The sequence below is a fragment of the Pogona vitticeps genome, chromosome 4 (assembly GCF_051106095.1).
Source record: "Pogona vitticeps strain Pit_001003342236 chromosome 4, PviZW2.1, whole genome shotgun sequence".
Classification (NCBI taxonomy): domain Eukaryota; kingdom Metazoa; phylum Chordata; class Lepidosauria; order Squamata; family Agamidae; genus Pogona; species Pogona vitticeps.
The window spans coordinates 237314831-237334417 of NC_135786.1; the positions used below are offsets into that span (position 1 = coordinate 237314831).

Consider the following 19587-nt stretch of genomic DNA (forward strand, 5'->3'; position numbering starts at 1 on the left):
TGCTGAGACACATACCTCTGAGGGGAACTCCTGTAAGAATGGAAATGTGTTAACTGTAGGGAGCCTACATTCTCTTCAATATCTAGCATAATCCTTGGATCAATAGTTCCCAATCTTGGGTCTCCAGATGTTCTTAGACTAAAACCCTCAGAAGCCACTAGCCGTGCTGGCTAGGATTTCTGGGAGTTGGTCATCCAAGGACATCTAGGGACCCAAGGCTGAGAAACACTACCTTAGATGCAAACACAATGAATTCAATGGAGTTTATAGGCATAGAATATATAGGCATAACTCCTTTCACGGATTGCTGCCTTGTTGTGGCGAAGGGGCTTGAGTAATTCAGAGAAGCGACGGGCTATGCCGTGCAGGGACACCCAAGATGGACAGGACATAGTGGAGAGTTCTGACTAAACGCGATCCACCTGGAGCAGGAACAGGCAAGCCACTCCAGTATCTTTGCCAAGAAAACTCCATGGACAGAAACAAAAGGCTAAAAGATATGATGCTGGAAGATGGGCCCCTCAGGTCGGAAGGCATCCGACATGCTACTGAGGAAGAGTGGAGGACAAGGACAAGTTGCTCCAGAGCTAATGAAGTGGTTGGAACAAAGCCGAAAGGACGCTCAGCTGCGGACGCACCTGAGTGAAAGGAAAGTCCGATGCTGCAAAGAAAAATACTGCATAGGAACCTGGAATGTAAGGTCTATGAACCTTGGTAAGCTGGATGTGGTCAAATAGGAGGTGGCAAGAATAAACATTGACATTCTGGGCATCAGTGAAGTAAAATGGATGGAAGTTCACGCTTGCTAGCAATATGCCCAGTACCATTCCCTCTTTATGTGCATCACAGCATGCCAGAATTTGGCCATGGTGCCATTTGGAGCAAGAGAGAGTGCAGACCTCTGTCGTCACAACTCCCAAGACTTGCTGGTCCTGCCTCTCTGATATTATAAGGATCCACCTCCTTGGTTTCAGTTTTTAGTCCCAAAATCTCAGGAGATGGGATGTTCCCAAGCTCAAATCTGAGCTTCTCTCCAGCTGCTGTCCAACATTCTGTTCTGCTGGCTGGATGTTTTCATGGTTGACCAACAAAACTACATTTCCTCGTATTCTGTAGGGAGGGAGGAGTAAAAACAATGGTTTCATGGTGGTTTATGCTGATCAATGCTATGTTTGTTTTACATCTTACTTTCATTGTGATTTTATTGTTATTGACCAAACATCCAATGATCTACTTTGGTACCCAAAGTCGGTGGTATGATGTCTTTCTTCCCCTCTCCCTTCCTCTTGCTTTAGCCTCCTCTGATGAGGACCCAGAAGCTCCCATGAGAACTTGACAACATGATTCGGACAAATGAGTCGAAGTCACAAGGTGACTCCCAAGCCCCCCCCCCCCGAAACCCCTGAGTCCAGTTGGAATTGAGCTTCTGGTGCGACTTGAATCCAACTCAAGTCCCTAGTCTTTATCCCTGTAGGTTTATAGCCAGCACTTTGAACTGGACCCAGAAACACTGAAGCCAAACAAAATAAAATAAAACCTTTAAGCTGGCAGGACACACACATATCCTTCAAGGAGGTGATTCATCCTGTCTTGCAAAGAACAAGCAAATCAGTCTCAAGAAGGCCAATTTCCCCCTCCCTCTCTCTCCGAGTCCCTGGTGACCCCACATGTTGGTAGCCTCGTAGAGAGGAGAGAAACGTTCAGCAATTTCATACTTCTTCAGTTCAGAATGGACTCCTGGGGCTTGCTGACCGCCCACCCCCCAAGAAAGCCTTGTAGCTTCATGTTTTCAAGAAGCACTTTGTGAGGAAGCACACTTTTAAAATAATTATACCTGGAGACGAGTGGTGATCAGCAGGATGCAACGGCAGGCACAGAAGCCACACAGCACAGCTTCAAGTGTTGGAATAACCGTTCGTGACCTCCTGAAACCCCTCCAGATGCTCCATCAGGAAGGAGCCGGTCCAGTGTACTCAGTTTTTCCAGGAGCTGACACCGACTGCGAAGCACGTAAGAGGGTGATGTGAGCTTTGTAGCTGTTAGGCGGGTTGCATCACCCTAGTGCTCTCCTCCAACTGGGAAACGAAAGCACTTCTTAGAAAGATTTGAGGTCCTTCATTTTAAGCTGGAATTCTGGCCTCCAGAAGTCCAAGTGGATAGCTCAGTGGATTCTTCACTGTGCCTCTTTGACACGGGGGGGGGGGGGTAGACTGTGGCAGTGCAGGTTAAACCACAGGGACGTGGTGGCACTGCGGGTTAAACCACAGAAGCCTTTGTGCTGCAAGGTCAGACAACCTGCAGTCATAAGGTCGAATCCACGTGACGGAGGGAGCTCCCATTGCTTGTCCCAGCTCCTGCCAACCCAGCAGTTCGAAAGCATGTAAAAATGTGAGTTGATAAATAGGGACCACCTCGGTGGGAAGGTCACAGCGTTCCGTGTCTAGTCGCGCTGGCCACGTGACCATGGAGGATTGTCTGCTGACAAACGCAAGCTCTATGGGTTGGAAACTGAGATGAGATGGACACAACTGGACAAATTGTCAAGGGGAACCTTTACCTTTACCTAGACTCAATGATCCATAGAGTCCCTTCCAGCTCTGCAGTTCTAAGACGGTGATGATGATGATGATGATGATTAAAAAACACTAGGCACAGTCAATCAAAATTATAAAAACATTGACTGGCATCATATAACTACAAGTTTTAACCAAAACCGTAAGTATCTGTTAAATATCGACACGGTATATATGCTGTTCCTAATAGTGCCGTTTTTATAGCTGTGATGGTGTTCTTTCTGAGATCTGAAACTGCTTATAACACTGTGTGAAATTTCTTGATATTGCTCCCAAAGCCCCAATGACTACGGGGACCAGTGAGGAGCGTTTCTTCCAGAAGCAAAATGTTTGGATTGCCAGGTCTCTGTATTTCATTAGCTTTTTCCAATTCTTTATTTTCACTTCTGGCATTTGGTGAAAATTGGGTTTCAGCCATCTGAGTGATACACCCACAAAGTGGGTGTCACCCCCCCACCCAGAAAAATGCCCTTTATCAGCTGGTTTGGAGAAGCCCAATTTTCATGAAACTTAAAGGGATTGTAGAGGAAAATTTGTGGCAACCTCTCTGTGATTTTGGTGTATCTTGGTGCCGGAGGGGGCCCTCATTATGGGTGTATAACTCGGACCTCCGAAACTGAAACTTCACCCAACTTACAGATCGTGTGTGAATTTGTTGTCTTTAGGTGCTTGGGGGCCATTTTATAGGGTTTTAAAGTAAAAAAATGAATTGATGAATCCATTCATCAGGGGAAAACATAGTCAATTTGTTATTCATGATCCATCAAAATGATGCATTTGTGCCCATCTCTAGTTTGCATTCTTACCATGAATTGGCCTCCAGATTTAATGGGGGCGGGGTGGGGAATGCAGAGCCCTAATTCTCACTTCTTCTGTGAGCCACGTAATTCACAGAGTTTACATGCCGAGAGATTCGGTCTCCAAGAGGCAGGCACGTCTAAGCCCAGCTCATCCCTGTGTACGGCTGCTGGCAGGTTTTCAGAACATTTCCGGGTGATCTCCTTCTGGCTGCCCAGCTTGTTCACTTATTATCATATCATTCACCTGACTTGTGTAACACTTCTTCTAATCCACTGTTCAAAATCAATACCTGGAAGAGAAACCACCTCATTTTCTTGTAAATAGAGCGATCTATACTCAACCATCTGGGCTGGCTTAGCAATATCCACAAAGAAGGAGGAGGATATGATTCTCTAACCAGATGAATGGGATTTCAGAGAGAGCAGACCTGTATTTCCCCCGCAAGGCATCTGGAAGAGCCAATTTCTCCTTCATCCCAGCTTGCTTGCAAGTGTTCAGAGGTGCTTAACGTGGCAGTGGGGACATAAACATTTTCCCATGTGGAAAGTGAGCCCAGAAAAGGCTCCTGTGAACCTGTTTATTTATTAAAATATTTTTACCCTGCCTTTCTCCTTAAAAGGACCCAAGGCAGCTGACATCATTAAAAATACTATATTTAAAAGCTGGAAACAGTACACGTACAAATATTTAAAGAGAATTAAACAAGTATTATACATTTAAAGGTAAGGTAAATGTTCCCCTTGACATTTAGTCCAGTCATGTCCAACTCTAGGGCATGGTGCACATCCCCATTTCCAACCCGTACAGCCAGCATTTGTCCAAAGACCATTTCCGTGGTCACGTGGCTAGCGCGACTAGACACGGAACTCTGTTACCTTCCCACCTATTTATCAACTCGCATTTTCACATGTTTTCAAACTGCTAGGTTGGCAGGAGCTGGGACAAGCGACAGGAGCTCACTCCGCCGCGTGGATTCAATCTTACGACAGCTGGTCTTTTGACCTTGCAGCACAAAGGCTTCTGCGGTTTAACCTGCAGCGCCAACACATCCCTTAAAAAAACACATTTAAAAACAGCCATTTAAAAAAAAAAAAGACTCTCAGATCACCAGTTGCTCAGGGAAAGCTTGCCTGAAAAGCAAGATTTTGGCCTACTTGAGGAAGGACAGCAAAGATGAGCCCAGGCTGGCCTCCAGTGGGAGGGAGTTCCAAAGTCTGCAGAGAAGGCTCTCTCCTGTGTCCCCCACGAAAGGCACTTGTGAAGGTGGTGGAAGTGAGAGAAAGGGTTCCCCTGATGATCTAAACACCCAAACCAACTCATAAAGACAGATGTGGTCATTGAGGACGCTTGGACCCAAACCTTTCTTCATTTCCCTGAATGGCCACTTAGATTTGGCTGACCCAAACCCCATCTTCCCCAGAACATAGGGCTGTCATGGGCTGCCATATATTAAAGAGCGATAGGTCTTCTCTCTGGACACGATGCATGGGAGTCAAACACCCGTGCATTATGTACAGCGATCTATTATCTCAAAACATAATCAGCTGTATTCTAAACCAGGAAGCCAAGCCAAGCAGACCAGACCTCCATGCAGCAAGCACAAATATATTGTATGAATGTCAAAGGCTTAGCTTTTGCCATTACTCAGATTGCAAGTGACCTGAATCTGCTCTACCGCATGCTCTTAAAAGTAAAGTGTGCTGCTTCTACACTGTCCCATTGTGCTTAAAGGATTCTCCGGGCAGTTTGCAGTTTAATGATGCAGGCTACACGTTCCTTCCGCCCCGCCCACTCCTCCATGAGCCGGGCACTCGTTTTACCAACCTCAGAAAGATGGAAGGCTGAATGAACCTTGAGCTGGCTACCTGAGTCCATTGGCATCCAACTCAGGTCATGAGCAGAACCTGAACTGCAGGACTGCAGTTGAACCACTGCACTGAAGCCCTTGATTCACACCCTTCTCAAAAGCTGCAATTTTTGAACAACCACCGGTGGCCATGCTGGTTATGGGATTCTCAGGACTCTTGTTTTAAAGAAGAGAACTTTTCCATCGCCTCAAAGGAATAGGGAAGGGGTCTTGCTTAAGCAAAGATCAACCCAGCTTGGAGAGCCGCTACTCCCTCTTGAAAGGGGGGGGGGACAGGAGGAGAGAGATAGAAAAAGTGAGGGTGCAGCTCAATGGCCCTCTTATTCTCTCCATGTCTGGTTTGGTCAAGATGAAGTCATACACCCGGCAGGAGAAATATGAAGTTTTCTCTTCAAAGAGACAGGCCAAGATGAGAAACTGGACCCAGTGATGGATTTTCTGATTGCTTGGAGCTCCCCCCCCCCCGGCTTCCCCAAATACACAGATTACCGCTGGGGTATTGTTGTTTATTACTCTGGCTGGCTCTTCCACTGGAGAGTTCACAGCCATCACCACCAGAAATGATGGGGCATTTAATTTCCAGCCCAAACTTCCCGGACATAGGTTTTTTTTCTCTCTCTCTCTCTCTCTTAAAAAAAGAAGGAAAGAGGAGAAACCCCTTCCTTGTCGTAATCTCTCCTATCAACTGTGGTCTAGAGCTGGAGACGGCTGTGCCTAAGCAGATAAGCCTCTCCTTAGAACGGTGAGCGATGTTCAGAAATAATCCAAGCAATTAAAAGAGTGTGGTCTCTTCCATTTTTCCGATTCCAGCTCCCAGAATACTCTCAGAATTTTCAGAATTGCAGGAAATTCTGCAATTCCACATCAGCACTCCCTTAGTTCCTACCAGGGCCACTGAAAAAGGATTTAGCTGCCGCCCCCAAGGGTTCCTTTCGCCTCCCTGCTCCCTGTTGTTAATTTGCAATTAAAAGAAACTCCCCTCGTGCTTTCCAGAAGTCATGGGGGGATGTTCAAAATCAGCGTAGCTTAGTTTTGAAGGCAAACATTGAGGGAAGGCCATCATTTCCTTGTTTGTGATACTCCAGAGGTATCTGTTGCAGGCAGAAGGCTGGTTCATGGGAATTGGATTAGACCAGAACTTGGGGATGAGATGACATGTAGAACACAACTCCCAGAAACCTTGAATCAATGTGGACAGTAATTATACCGGTGTGGGGATTCTTGCAAATTACAGCCCAAAAAAAGGTTTAGCCCTAATCCAACCCCCAAAAGTGCTATTTCCCCCAAAGACCATTACTGTTGTGGTTGTTTCCTGCCATCAAGCCGCCTGTAATGTATGGTGACCCAAGGAACAAGCACTCTCCAGAATGCCCTGTCTTCAACTGCTCTGCTCAGCTCTTGCAAAGTCAAGCCTGTGGCTTCCTTGAGGGAGTCCGTCCATCTCATCTTGGGTCTTCCTCTTTTCCTGCTGCCTTCAACTTTTCCCAGCATGATGGTCTTTTCCAGAGAATCCTGCCTTCCCATGATATGCCAGAAGTAGGAGAGCCTCAGTCTCAACATTTTTGCCTCCAGAGAGAGAGGCTTGATTTGATCTGAGATCCACTTGTTCATCTTTCCGATCACCCCAGTTATCCACAAAGCTCTCCTCCAGCACCACACTTCAAATGGATCCCTATTTTATGTGTCAGCTTTCTACACCTCCCAGCTTTCAAACCCAGACAGGGTGATGGGAAATACCAGAGGGTGGAAGATCTTGGTCTTGGGTCTCCAGGGACACAACCTGACACTTGGTGATATATTTTTTACTTCCTTCATTGCTGTCCTTCTGAGTCTCGGTCTTCTTCTGGTTTCTTGCCTGCAAGACTTTGGTGGGTGATTGAACCAAGGTATACAACATCTCTATTTCCCTTTCTTCATTGTCAGTGCTAAAGACCATGGAGAAGATGCTTAATATACCTCTTGTCTACCTATCCCATTTTTGTGTATCCTCAGCAACAGAGTCCTATCCTTCAGCCTAGATATTTTGGCTACAGATCCTGGACTTAGGATTGCTGATTTCCAAGCCACATGCTCTGTCACTTAGCTAATGCTTCTCCCAGCTATTGCTACTTCTCCCCAGATTCTGAATCATTCCCAGTTCTTCATTACGTGGAGCTTCCTCACAAGTGCCGACATTTTCTTTCTCTGTTCATCAATTGATCAGATAGGAGGACAATGGACGGACATGTTTCGACATGGACTCCTTCTGTGTTTTAGAGTCTTGCTCCACAATGGGCTCCTGAGAGAGACAGAGACAGGGAGAGATGCATTTCCAGATGGCCACCTTGAAAAACGAGGCTCTCGTGATGTGTCGTGGTGGCCCCCAACCTGACAGATCTGACAACCCTCCGTATGAACAAAGAGGAGTTTTGGCACCCCAGGGAAACTGATGCTTGCCAGCAGATAGATCCTTCATGCCAGCTCCGTCCCATTGATCACGGTGCTGTGGTACATACAATGGCATTTCCATGCCAGTTGGAACATCTGGGACGGCGGTAACGGAGCTCAGAGAAGCGCAGCACCAAAAGAGTGACAAACCGCACCAAATGTCCATCTGACTCAGCTCTACTTTCATGGCACCATGTAACCAATAGCCGAGGAACTGATTAAAGCCACATTAGTCAGCAGAGGTATGTGTGGATCTTTCCCTTTTTGCCTTGGCTGGGAGATGCAGCTGAACTAGGATGAATCATCTAGTCCTGTGGTTCTCAACCTTGGGTGACCCTGGTGTTTTTGGACTACAACTCCCAGAAACCCTGGCCAGCACAGCAGGTGGTGAATTGATTGATTGATTGATTGATTGATTGATTGATTGATTGATTGATTGATTGATTGATTTCCTGCCCATCTGATCAATTGACCCCTCTGGGCGGCTTCTGGGAGTTGCAGTCCAAGAACACCTGGGTGACCCAAGGTGGAGAACCACTGATCTAGTCCATGGGTCCAAGTGGTTTCATTATCACCATCGGTTGACCAAGTTTACATGGGTCTAGATGGGCGGGCTATAAATTTAATAAATAAAATAAAAGATTTATATCCCGCCCATCTGGTCTGGTTGCCCAGAGTGGTCGACCAGACCAGATGGGCGGGAGATAAATAAATAAATAAATAAATAAATAAATAAATAAATAAATAAATAAATAAATAAAATCCTTTATTTATTTATAAAATAAATAAATAAAGTCCCACGGATGCTGAAAAATGTAGATTATAGCAAATGCTATTGTAATAGGACCGTTATATACCCAGTATCTGTCATGCATGGTATCTGACTCAGGGTTGAGTGTTTCTCAGTATTTCTCTAGGAAGCGCTACAGGGCCTGTGGCTTCCTCTAGTGCTCAGTTCTCAGAATTTCATCATTGGAGACATATATTTGTGGGGATTTTTCTTTTAATATTTTCAGACTGTGGATAAGTGAATCAGCAGATGTGGATCCTGTGGCTACAGGGAGCCTACTGTACACACAACAGCTGACAACCAAATACACATGATCAGTGCAAGCCCTCCTTAGTGGGTGTGGCCAATTCCCATCCTGGCTGAGGGATTCTAAGCATTGCAAACTCCAAAAGTCAGTTTTAAACTGCTGGTTTATACCCAATATGTATCGTGCATACTTTTTTTCCATCCCTATTTGGCCTGCCTTGCTTGCAGGGACTGTAAACATCCATCTTAGCTGGTGAGGACATGGGACCGAAGGCTTCGCCATAGGAACAACTCCCTTTCAATCAGAAAGCAGCTGTCATGGAGAGGAAAAGTGTTGTTGTTGTTTAGTCGTTTAGTTGTGTCCGACTCTTCGTGACCCCATGGACCAGAGCACGCCAGGCCCTCCTGTCTTCCATTGCCTCCCGAAGTTCAGTCAAAATCATGTTGGTCGCTTCGGTGACCCTGTCCATCCATCTCGTCCTCTGTTGTCCCCTTCTCCTCTTGCCTGGGTAGTTGAGGAAGAGTGTAGCCAGACCTTTTCTGAACATGATGGAAATGGTTTCTTTGGGGACGTGTCTCATTACATGAGCAGGCCCAACAAACTGCTGGCTAGCTAGGTGGTTGAGGTATCTGGCTGTAGGGTTGGGAGTTCAATTTCCCCCCCCCCCGCCTCCCTGGGAGGGGTGGACTTGATGATCCATGGGGTCCCTTCCAACTCCCCAGTTATAAGACAAAACAAGAGACTTGACTTCTTGTTTGAAATGAAACATCCAGCATGTTGCAAGGGGAGCATTCAACACTATACTCTCTCAGGTCTCACAGCCTCCATAGGAACAGTTTTAACAGCCTGGGAAAGAGGTCTTGCAGATTAGATTAGATTAGATTAGATTAGATTAGATTAGATTAGATTAGATTAGATTAGGCATCCTCCAGTCTTGAGAGCCTATGGCAACGTGCTCTGAACGGAGGACTTGGAACAGCATCTCGTGTGGCTGAGAAGGCTGATTTGAGAGTGACCATCCCTTCCATACTGAAGACAAATCCAATCTGTCCCCTGTCCAGCTCCCTGGTTTTGCTGGTTTCGGGACTGCCTCTTGGCCTCAGCCTGCTGGACAAGTGGCTCTTCAAATTGGGAGAGGCTGTGATGCACCGCTTGCCTCCAGGCTGAACGCTCAGAGGTCAAGGTTTCCCATCTGTTGAGGTCCATTCCCAAGGCCTTCAGATCCCGCTTGCAGATCTCCTTGTATCGCAGCTGTGGTCTCCCTCTGGGGTGATTTCCCTTCACTCATTCTCCTTACAGGTCTTGCAGAAAGGGCTGTGGATACTGGTACATCCTTGAAATATCACCATGTTCCTTCTGCAAAGCCCAGAATCACAGATGCCACTGGAAAAAAAGACATGTCTGCCTTACCTTCCCCTCTCTACCCAACCTTGGTATCTTCCTTAAAGAGACAAACAAAATATTATGGAAATGTGTCATTCTTTTGGAGAAACCATGTCTATCTCTTGCCATCCCTCTCACCTGCTAATAAATTGGGAGGAAATTTTTAGATTCAGCCACAGGCTCAACTACGCAAGGAAGTTGTTCCAGCTTGATTCAGAGTTTTCTATATACCTGACAGCCGCCCCTGCTGAAAGAATTAGGGTTGTTCATACAGAAATGATTAATTGTCCAGCTGCAAGAATCCATACTGCATTATTTTTTAATTTTTTATTTATTTTAGGTCAGTGCCCAATAACTCAAGTCCAATGGAAACCATGCTTCAAACCAGTTCCCAAACCAACTTAGAAACCAAAAACTGCAAGATGACGTTTTTTAAAAGGAGAGAGAGAGAGAGAGAGAGAGAGAGACCGACCCATAGGCATGCATGCACAGATGCAGAGGTAGACCCCCAAATCCCTAACAAGGTGACCTTGAGGGAGGAGAGAGAAGGAAAGGACTATGTTGGGAAGGATAGAGAAAATCCAAGTGAACTTCTCTTGAGAACCCTGTTCCCTCCCTCCTCCTCCATATCGAGCCGCTCATTGGAGGCAAGAACACAGAGACCACAGCTTCTCTGGAAAAGCTCTTGGTGCCCATCATTGCTGTCTGTGATTGGAATGACCAGGAGGGGCTTTCCTGGTCTGGGAGGACTGCCAATCTATCCAGCACTAACCAATCATTAGCACTAACCTTTGAATTCAAAGGGAGTCCCGCCTCTCTGCTGAGTGTTTCTTTCCCCCCCCCCTCTCTCTCTCTCCTGGGTTGGAGTCCCTGTGTATCATTTGTTGGAAGCCAGTCTGTTTCTTAGTTTGCTGCTGGTCTGTTCACAGCTATTAAGTAATGAAACCTTTTATCCTTTCCCCTACAAATGTCTCAGAGTGAGGTACTAAGAGTTTAGATATCCGTTAACGAGAAAGGAGTGAACGATTCGCGCAACTTGAAGCCATTCTCCTCTGTGAATCTCTGTACTTCTGCTGTGTAGCAAAAAAAAAAGGAATTTAAATAGGAATGCAAAACTCTGCAACACTGAGTTGTCCATCTCCTAGGATGTAACTTCCAACACTGAGAGAGGAGAAGAGGAGGAAATGTCTTGAGCCCAAAGTCATTGGCGAGTATAAGTGGAGGGCATGGTAGAGCACTGTTTTGAAGCAGTGCTATATTTGACAGCAAAACCATTCCTTTAAAAAAATGTCGATATACGCAATCCTACATGCCAGAAACCAATGCACAGGGAATCAGCAACACAAAAAACTCATAGCGTCTGCCAGCCAACTGAGATGTAAGGAATGACCTTGAGAAAGGACTGGGCTTACTTGCCATTAGCCAACTGGCTGGCTCAATGAATTGCATATCTGGCTATGGAGCCAGAGGTTGGGAGTTCGATTCCCCACTGTACTTCCTAGTAGAAAAGCCAACCTTTGCAGCCTTGGGCAAGCTGCATGGTGATCCCAGAACACTTCCAGAAGAAGGGAATGATAAACCGCATCTGAGTATCCCCTACACGGAAAAGTATCCCCTACACAGAAAACCCTGAAAAGGGTGACCATGAGTCGGAATGATGATTACTTGCAATTCGTTTTACATCATTTAATCAGCAGGGAATAATTCAAAGTTGACAAGGATGATCAGGGGGCTGGAAACCAAGCCTTATGAGGAAAGGCTGAAAGAATTGGGCATGTTTCGCCTTGAGAAAAGAAGACTATATGACACCACTTTTCAAATATTTGAAGAGCTGTCCTACCGAGGAGGGGCAAGATCTGTTCTTGATCATCCCAGAGTGCAGGACACACAACAATGAGCTCAACAAAGGAAGCCAGATTTCGGTTGCATTTCAGGAAAAACTTCCTAACTGTTAGAGCAGTACAACAATGGAACAAGTGACCTCGGGAGGTGGCGAGCGCTCCAACACTGGAGGCATTAAAGAAAAACTTGGATAATCACCTGGCAGATCTGCTTTGATTTGGACTCCTGCCTTGAGCAGGGGGTTGGATCTGATGGCCTTGTAGGCCCCTTCCAACTTCACTTTTCTATAATTCTATGATTCTATGTCAGGTAAATGTAGAAGAAAAAACATGGATAAATTCTACTGTAGTCATTATCTTTTCATATGCTCTGGTGAAGTCTTGTTTCAATTCATACGTCTCGGATCATGAGCAAAATCCTTTCACATAGCTACACTATTCCTTAACTGTGTAGCTCCATCTCAAGTTGAAAATTCACCATTAAGCCTCATCTGCTCCACACTGTGTCACACAATTCAGCACACAACAGGTCGTGTGCATTGGGATGTTGTAACTCAATACAATTCAACCCTCAAAGTGGCCTCATTCACGCAACCCTGTTGTTTATCCCCCAAGAGAATTTTAGCCAGTATGCAATAATGCCATTTCTAATAAGCCAACACAAGTCCCTGCTCTTTTGAGTTTTCATCTGAAGTGTGCTCTCTCTAGTAAAGGATGAGTCAGCAACCCCACACACATCTCTGGCAAAATCCCAAGCGGCGATTAGCAAAAGAATTGTGTGCAGGGGTAAAGCAACAGATCTGTTGAGTAAAGGTCAAAGAAAATTATACAAGGAACCACGTGGGGATACTTCACAGCACTTGACACAGGTGCACCTCGAAACATATTTTTACTGGAACTGCAAGCGCTGGCCTTTGCATCAGCAGGGGAAGGAGAGAGGGACACCCACGGAAAGGACTGAAACCAATCAGTCAGTGGCCGATTTCCTACAACTTCATCGAACCAGCTCGGGATCAAAGCATCCTAGGTATTTGCATTTCATTTCTAGTTTCTTTCCTTTGCGGTTGGGAGAGCGATATGCTCTGCTTCCCCTGATCTTAGCTAGGAGAGATCCTGGATCCCATTTAAATGTTGTGCCAGGAGGTGGAAATAGTCTCAATTGGTGTGAAGCCGAAGGGGATGGTTGGCTTCCAAAAATTGTCTCTTTGTGCCTCTTTATTCCAAATGCTGGAAAGAGTTTGAGATATAGATCGGCATGAACTGGTTCAACCCAGTTTGTCCCAGTTCGTCAAGGCAGTGGCACAGGTGCTGCTGCTCCCCTGCCCCGCCTCCTCTGGCTCAATCAGCCCCTCACCAGGCCCAGCATGGTAGCTTCCTGCCCCTCCTCGACTAATCTCCCAGTCAGGGGCAAGAGCTCAGGCTTCTCTGCCCCGTCCCTCCGGGCTGATCTGCCACTCGGACAAAAGGGCGGGGCAGAGAGGGCTGTGCTCTTGCCCCTGACCGGGAGATTAGCTGAAGAGGTGGGGAAAGCATTCAAGCTGGGCCTGGGGCTGATTGACTGAGGAGGCAGAGGAGGGGAGCAACAGCTCCTGTGCCACCACCTTTACGAACTGGGACGGACCAGTTAATCTCCCTCTCTAGTTTGGGAGTAGAAGACTACTCTATCCTTTTCTACCTCTGATTCCTGCCCCCCCCCCCAATGCCAGGCTGGTCTTTTTAGGCACTATCATCACCTATCACACTTCCAACTTCCTTCCACGTTTCTGTAAGAGCAGACTACCTGTCTCCCCTTCAGCAATGTGGCCCCCACAGCACATACCTTCCTTTCAGCTAGAGATAGGATTTAGAGTATTGTACCTCTGGTGTAGTTTTCTCATAGAATCATAGAATAATGGAGTCGGAAGGGACCTCCAAGGCCATCAAGTCCAACCCCTTGCTCAAGCCAGGAATCCAAATCAAAGCAGATCTGACCGGTGGCTGTTTAACTTTCTCTTGAATGCCTCCAGCGTTGGAGTGCATTCCACCCCCCTCTGAGGTCATGGGTTACATTGTCGTGCTGCTCTAACAGATATTCCGCCTAAAACTGGCTTCCTGTAACTTGAGCCCATTATTACACGTCCTGCACTCCGGGATGGTCGAGAACAGATCCCTCCCCTCCTCTGGATGACAACCTTTCAAGTTTGTTGACCTCCTGAAAGTACGGCATCCAGAACTAGACACGGTACTCAAGATGAGTCCTAACCAGTGCTAAAAAAGGGGGGGGGCTAGTACATTACTGGAGACTATATTTCTTTGACTGCATCCTAAAATAGCATTTGCCTTTTTTGCTGCCACATGGTACTGTTGGCTCATATTCAGCTTTTGAACTACAACAATTCTCGGACCCTTCTCACTTGTAGTCTTACTGAGCCAAGTATCTCCCATCTTGGAACTGTGCATTTGGTTCCCTCCTTTTCACCCTTTCTAAAGATAGGGACAACATGCGCTGTCCTCCAACCCTCTGGCACCTCACCCATTTCCCATGATTTCAAGAAAATAATAAGACGCTGGTACTGGGTGTCCTTCAATTCTTCAATACTCTTGAATGCAGGACTCAGTTAGTTAGAGTGTTGTTTGTTTGTTTGTTTGTTTGTTTTTGCTCTTAATGGCTTCATATATTTTTACGGATCACCGAGGTGTCTACGCTGAGCTAGGTCTGCCAAGGTAAAAACAAATACATACCGGGATCTTTTGCCTTGGGAGGTATTTTGATATAGCCTTCCGCATCGCAGTGGGAGAATCAATGCCCTTGACTGCCTGGCCCATGGCTTTTCTCCATCATTTCTTCCATTCATGCCACACGCATCTTACAACTGGAGCAAGGGGTGAGATTTTCTCACCCTTTGCTCCGCCAGCTTTGCCCTCTGAGTCCTGCAGCAATGCATGTGTTCCTGAATCCAGAAATCCACGTCACTTTATCTACCTCCTCCTCTGCCATCCCCTGCCTCGGTCTGCTTTCAAGGGCCTTCCATCAAATTCAACAACAGCCATCCGTCTGCAGGGTCAAGAGCTGTAAGCAGAGATGGCAATAATTATATTAATTAAAAATCCATTATGGCACTTAGTAGCAAACAGTCTGGCTGATATGATTAAGGAAAGACAACATGCCATTAATGCCATTTTTACAACGTACAGATTCTTGATGGCTCTGAGTCATAAATGATGTTGCCTGGAATGATTAACTATAGCTTTTGTGTAATTTATGGCTATCAGCTCAGGTTTTTTTTTAAGTATGGAAAAAGCAGGCAAGGAAAAAGAAAGGACAGCTACAGTAATTGGTCCCCATTTCATCCCCATTCATACATCTCGGAGACAGCAGGAGAGATAGCGTTCATGACACTCACCATGGCTGGCTTCAGAAATACTTCGCCATTTCGTAAAACTTGGTATGTGTTTTCCCTGCAACCATTTGAAAGAAATAGATTTCCTTTTTTAAGCCCCCCCCCCCAAATTTAGTATGCTCTTCTTCTTCCTCCACACCCCTTCCACAGACATAGATCATTCATTTTTGGACTACAACTCCCAGATTCCCCCTCCCCTTTGAGTGTTGTAGTACAAAACACTAATGGTTACACCCACCCTACCCTGACTTAAAATAAATCAGGAAAACAGTTAGCAGAAGGGTGAACTGGGCATCTGTGATTCAGTCTCTGTCCATCTGTGTCTCTCTGTCTGTCTGTCTGTCTGTTAGTTGAAAATAGTTGCCCATCAGCATGACTGAACAGAACTCCATTTGAGCTGCATAAGCATCCCTTGCTAATGGCGGTAATTAATTCCTCCCGTGAGGAACCATGCCTTTTCAGTGGTGTCCCCCCTCCCCAGTCTCTGGAAAAAGTTACCAAAGGAGACACGCCAGGCTCCGTTCCTCTTTATGTTCAGGAAAGGGCTAAAGACAGAATGATTTAAAGCTTCCTTTAACCATCAAATCTCCTGGATGCTCTTTTTTTGGGGGGGGGAGTATGAATTTTAGACTTTATAGGGTTATTTATATTTATGGGTTAATTATTGTTTGTGTATCACCATATTGTTTTTGAATGTATGTTAGACCCTATGGGGGTCTAGGTTTGTTAACCTCTAAAGCCACCCAGAGTAGCGGTTTATCTAATGGGGCGGTATATCGATCAAATAAATAAATCCCTTGGCATTTGAGCACGTGGAAGGATCGTGCATGGGGTTCGAAGCACAGATGCACATAATGCACTCTTTTGTGATAGCAGTCCGTTATGGATAAGATGCTCTATCTTGTAGAGGAGGAATTTCTGACTGGAGAGCCTAATTCCTGGGTGGTTGGATTCCCCACTGCAGATGATCCAGAAGAAGCATTTTCCCCCAAACCCTTCCTCCACCCCTAAGGCCAATCCTCAAGTAGGAAAAATCCCCTTCATGCCCATACTCCCCATAATAGCAAGTCCCCATGCAGGCAAATTCTACTTGAACCTCCAGTCATGGAGTCTGCGAGACGGGGAGATCTTTCAAATCCCCGGAGAACACTGAAGGCTTTGTAAATTGAGCTGCATTTGGGACCGGAGCAAAAGTGGCCGAAATTAGCTCATGCAGTCTAAATTCCTCCCACATACAGACATAATTAGCTTTCTTCTCCGGTTGCTCCTGGAACTTGGTGTTTTGCTGAAGCAGTTTACTTGACAGGCTCTCCTGTCAGACCCAGCCTGCGTTCTTATCTTACAAAACCTTTCCAGGACTTTGACACACTTAACGAAACCTTCAGACTACACGTCTTATGATCCACGGCAACGGGCAATTACCATTTTGTTCTAAGAACAAGAAATCCTGCCTATGTCGTTAGACTGCCAAACCCATCATGCACAGAGAGTTTCACCAAAGGCTGAGCCATGTGAAATTGTTGGGCCCATAGAACTATGCTGCTTTGAAAATTACTCTGCACACTTCACTCACAGAAGCCCTGCATCATGGGTATCAAAGGCCAACAGGTCCAACCCCCTGCTCAATGCAGGAATCCAAATCAAAGCAGATCTGGCAGAGGGTTGTCCAATTTTCTCTTTAATTCCTCCAGCACTGGAGCACTCATCATTGGTTCTATTGTCATACTGCTCTAACAATTAACAACTTTTTCCTGATATTCAGTCTAAATTTGGCTTCCTGTAGCTTGAGCCCATTGTTGCGTGCCCTGTACCCTGGGATGATGGAGAACAGATCCTGCTTCTCCTCTGTAGGACTGTTGTTGTTTAGTTGTTAAGTCGTGTCCGGACTCTTCGTGACCCCATGGACCAGAGCACACCAGGCCCTCCTGTCTTCCATGGCCTCCCGGAGTTGGCTTCACCTTGGTCGCTTCGATGACCCTGTCCAACCATCTCATCCTCTGTCGTCCCCTTCTTCTCTTGGCTTCACTCTTTCCCAACATCAGGGTCTTTTCCAGGGAGTCTTCTCTTCTCATGAGATGGCCAAAGTATTGGAGCCTCAGCTTCAGGATCTGTCCTTCCAGGGAGCACTCCGGGTTGATTTCCTTCAGAATGGATAGGTTTGTTCTCCTTGCAGTCCAGGGGTCTCCTCCAGCACCACAATTCAAAAGCATCCGTTCTTCGGCGGTCAGCCTTCTTTATGGTCCAGCTCTCACTTCCATACATCACGACAGGAAAAACCATAGCTTTGACTATGCGGACCTTTGTCGGCAAGGTGATGTCTCTACTTTTTAGGACGCTGTCTAGGTTTGTCATCACTAGGAAGGCAATTAGCTTTAGAGAAAAACAAAGAAGTTGACATGCCAATGTCCACCAGCAGAGCCTTAAGGAAAAAACACCTTGAGAACTCTTTTATTAACATGGCACGATTACACAGAATGTTGTGAGAATTCAGATAGGATACTATTTATTTATATTTATATTTGTATTTGTATGGTGAGTGCTGTGTATATTTTTAACTTTTTTTTTGTAGTGGTGTTGTCCAGTTTTACCTTGGGGAAGAGCACCTCATTTCGTTGCACTCACTTGTGAGTGCAATGACAAATAAATTTCTTATGTCTTATGTCTTATGTCTTATACTAGTGACCTAATCGCCACTAGGATTGGCCAGAGAATGTCTTTAAACTTACAACTCTAAGGGAAAAGGCAGAATGAGGGCTCACCCTGCCTGCTGGGAGCTGCTTCTTCTCTGCCATGGGAGTTTGCACGTCACCATAACAGGAATGCAGTTAACAACCTTGAGCAGGGTTTTCCCACACCCACCTTAAATGTCAGTGGATTCCACTGAAAGCTGGATCCTGAATCCAGAGTAAATTGGGTCTTGCCTCATAAGTGCATCTAGCATTCAAAATTCTCTCTGCTGCCTGTTCACCTCCTCCACTTTTTGCAGTCTTTATATCAATCTCATTTTTCTACAGTTTTGTTGAGAACTCCTGGTGTCCAGCATTACCTATAAATTGGAACCTGGCTGTCCTTTCTGAAGACCAAGCCAGAATATGTGCAGAAAAAGACTCACCTGCGTTCAGATGGCACGTTTCCCCTCCTTGACGTCCTCAAGGAAGAACTGGGTCCAGGCCATCAACATGCATAAGCTCACACCCTGCTCACGGAAATCAGCTTCAATATCTATTTTTCTTTCTGTTGCAAACTTTCAATTTAGCCATAAAAAGCAGCATGATGTATATGCCCACTTGCTGCGGAAGAGCTTGAAAGGATCTGAGAAATATATAATGAATTCATCAAAGGCATCACGCTCAATATCAGCAATCCAAGCCACAAAATGTATTCCTATAAAATATGATAAGCGCTTACAGTCGAGACTAAATTAGCCCAAGTGCAGTGAAAGCTACCCGAGCGACGGCTCCATTTTTAACCCAACTTGGCAATGGGAAGCAAGTTTCATTTCCAATTCAATTTGGCCAGGCGCCTGTAATGCCGATTCAATTTACTTCCGTCTGAAAAACAGGAATACAGAGGAGAAAGAATGCAACATGGCATTGTGTTGGGCAGGGTGCTGAGGTGGGAGGCTTAACTTACCAGTGAGTTCGGTTCAAGGCAGGGAGGGGTGCATCTGCCTGCTAAGTGAGGGCTAAAGACCAATTCTTGCCATGTGGGGAGAGGAACATGAGGTACAGCACAACTCAGTGCTGGTTAGGGCTCATCTCATGTCCTCTGCCCAGTTCTGGACACCACACTTTAAGAAGGTTGTAGACAAAATGGAGCAAGTTCAGAGGATGAAGGGGACGGAAAACGAACCCTAGAAGAAGACTGGGGGGGGGGGACAGGATAGTACTTTCTAAATACTTGAAAGGTAGTGCTACAGACTGTGGTGCTGGAGGAGAGTCTTGAGAGTCCCCTGGACTGCAAGGAGAACAAACCGATCTATTCTAAAGGAAATCAAGCCTGAGTGCTCACTGGAAGGACAGATCCTGAAGCTGAGGCTCCAATCCTTTGGCCATCTCACGAGAAGAGAAGACTCCCTGGAAAAAAATCTGATGTTGGGGAAGTGCGAAGGCAAGAGGAGGAGAAAGGGATGACAGAAGACGAGATGGAAAATGCACGCCAGGCCCTCCTGTCTTCCACTGCCTCCCGGAGTTGAGTCAAATTCATGTTGGTTTATTTGTGTTTACCGTCTCCCAGACTGGTATTTCTTTCTTCCTTTTCAGTACTGGCATATACGCA

At 46.0% G+C, this 19587-nt stretch overlaps 1 long non-coding RNA gene across 1 annotated transcript in view; it reads right to left on the reverse strand.

The window, feature by feature from the left end:
• LOC144588719 (uncharacterized) overlaps positions 1 to 18608 on the reverse strand; it is a 33605-nt gene extending 14997 nt beyond the window's left edge. Inside the window, exon 1 of the long non-coding RNA XR_013544397.1 lies at positions 18422 to 18608. This is a non-coding gene — a long non-coding RNA (uncharacterized LOC144588719). The remainder of the gene's footprint in view (positions 1 to 18421) is intronic.
• Between the last annotated feature and the right edge of the window lie 979 nt (positions 18609 to 19587).